This window comes from Limulus polyphemus, unplaced genomic scaffold (genome assembly GCF_000517525.1).
Source record: "Limulus polyphemus unplaced genomic scaffold, Limulus_polyphemus-2.1.2 Scaffold10311, whole genome shotgun sequence".
Taxonomy (NCBI): domain Eukaryota; kingdom Metazoa; phylum Arthropoda; class Merostomata; order Xiphosura; family Limulidae; genus Limulus; species Limulus polyphemus.
Window position 1 is genome coordinate 5923 of NW_013675921.1, and position 2780 is coordinate 8702.

The following is a 2780-nucleotide window of genomic DNA, read 5'->3' on the forward strand; positions in this document are numbered from 1 at the left end:
GTCTCAGACACCTATTGGTGTTTTAAGTAATTTACCAACTTTCTAAAAAACTTTTAACTAAAAGCCCATCATATGCCGGTAAATGTTTAATTATTTTGCTTTGGAAAATCTGACAGTAAGTTTTTACATGAACATGCACACATGATTAGAATAAGCACATATGCAATTAGAATTTGAAAAAAATCTCAATAAGTTTAATAAAATACATATTTGTAAAAATTTAAAAAATAAAAGAACACAGATCACAAGTAGGTACTTGCAAATGGATTGTTTTCTCCTAAATTATTAAAGAATAAATTAGGCCTATACATCAAAGATTAAATTTAAAATTTTACCTTTAGTGAAAAGAAATTGTAATATTATCATAAACTTTAAGGTCTAGAAATATTAATAGCATAAATTTTAATTCAATTGTGTAGGATGCCTAAATTGTTTATGCAATTAAGCTTTTTAGGCCTAACAAAAGGGTTCACACCAAAATACGTCAGGGCCTAAGTAGCAACATTTTATAGCTCAAAAACAAAAGGAAAAAATTATCAAAATTTCAGACCATTAATCACTTGTTTCATAGTGAAATGGCTAAGTCAACATTACATACCTTGATACAATCAGCCTTTTTTTGCTGACTTGATAGTTGATTTTATTATGAACCCTAGTTTTAAAAATATAACTTTTTGAAATAAAAATCTCCATAGATTCCCGATACTTTTATCTCTTATTAAAGCATTAACTACTACTTCTCCATGTTTTCATTAAAAGTACAGGATTTTGTTAGTGTCTTGTTCTGAAAAATTTACTCTTGGAATTTTCAGAGCAAACTGTCCTCTTCACCTACCCTTCAACAAACGCATCAAGTTTCCCCAAATCATCTGAAAGCCCGACTAGTTGATCCAACGTCCCCACCTACGTGTAAAATATTTCTTTGTTTATGTACTGTCAATTCTGAAATACTGATCAATAATAATTTAAACTCTATAAATTGTACTTATTCTATGTAGCCTAAAGAGTACAAGTCAAAAATATATAAATACTTTTAATGATACATTATTATACACAGATATAAGCAATCCATAAAATTACTTTGCACACATAGTGTGCAAATTTATTAGAACACCTCAACAATTATCATTTTACGAGCTTTACACACAAGTAGTCATTGATTTGCTTTATAAACCGTCTTGTAATTAAAGTTTAATTAATAATGTTTAAGTTTGTTTAATGCTAATATTTAGTGTGACCACCTATGGCACGACTAGAAGTCTGGCATCTTTGTGTCAATGTATTTTATCCAAGTTTCTGGTGTAACTTGATTCCATTTCTCTTGAAGCTGTGTACAGAGAATTTCTTTGGCACAGTTGGTACTCTTCTCAAGCCAATCCCAGATTTATTCTATAGAACTGGACTTTGTGTTGTCCACTCCATTCACTGGAGATCTCCCAAGTTCTCTTTCTTGGAAGTGTGTTTGGGCTCAATTCACTTCTTTCCAGAGGGTAAATCATGATGTCCTGATGTGGTAGTTATACTAATCCATGATTCTATCAATTCTGTAAAATGTTCAACCCCATTTGAAGATATTGTGCCTCAAACCATCACAAAGTCTCTTGGATGCTTGACGTTTGGCTCAAGGCACTCCTTTTGCAACCTCCCATGACTCTTCAGGTAACCCTCAAACCATCACAAAGTCTCTTGGATGCTTGACGTTTGGCACAAGGCACTCCTCCTGCAACCTCCCATGACTCTTCAGGTAACCCTCAAACCATCACAAAGTCTCTTGGATGTTTGACCTTTGGCACAAGGCACTCCTTTTGCAACCTCCCATGACTCTTCAGGTAACCCTCAAACCATCACAAAGTCTCTTGGATGCTTGACGTTCGGCACAAGGCACTCTTTTTGCAAGCTCCCATGACTCTTCAGGTAACCCTCAAACCATCACAAAGTCTCTTGGATGCTTGACGTTTGGCACAAGGCACTCCTTTTGCAACCTCTCATGACTCTTCAGGTAACATATGCACACTATTTGGAACCAAACAATTCAATTTGAACTCATATACCCAAAGCAACTTGTGCCACTGTTCCAAAGAAAAAGATACGTTTTTCATAAAATAGTCTCCTTGCCATATTCTCTTGGCACAGTAAGAGGTTTCTTGCTGCTAATCTTCCCCAAAGGCCACATTTCTGCAGTGTTTTTGAGACTGTACTTGAAACTTTAGCTGTGCATAAGTTAACATCATCAGCAAGGTTCTCTAACTCCAAACAGTATCGTGTAAAGATTTTATTCTGATTCTGTTGAATGGTTTTAACTCTCTCTGTTTTGGCATCTTAATGGCAACACCACATAATATTAGCCATACTAAACACCATATTTTTTGGGGAAAAAAATCATCCCTTCTATACCTGTATGTACTGACATGAAAAACTCAAAATGTGAAACACAATCAGATGTGACAAGGTTGAACCATGTTCTATTTACATTAGTCATCTTAAACAACTCTAAAAAATCTATTGCACTTAATTTTGTAATTATCAGTTGCTTTTTTTTTAATCATAAATTAATGCATATTAAAGTCACTAATTAGGTGAGAAAATCAATAACACAAGCCTGTAAATTTAAACTTCATAAAAGTTGTTTTGGTTTTGAGGACAGGTATTGCATAATTCAGCTACGCAGATTTCGAAAATAATATTAATTTTTTTTTATCACTTAAGGATTTTTTACAAATCAGGAAGAAGAAAATAACTCTTACTTAGATCAAATTATTATTTCGTTTACCACAATGAAA

General features: G+C 33.3%; 1 long non-coding RNA gene across 3 annotated transcripts in view; it reads right to left on the bottom strand.

The window, feature by feature from the left end:
* Positions 1–801: 801 nt before the first annotated feature.
* The window catches only part of LOC106476333, an 11989-nt gene continuing 10010 nt past the window's right edge, over positions 802–2780 (bottom strand). For all 3 annotated transcript variants that reach the window (XR_001291885.2, XR_002609133.1, XR_002609134.1), the window contains exon 3: positions 802–903. This is a non-coding gene — a long non-coding RNA (uncharacterized LOC106476333). The remainder of the gene's footprint in view (positions 904–2780) is intronic.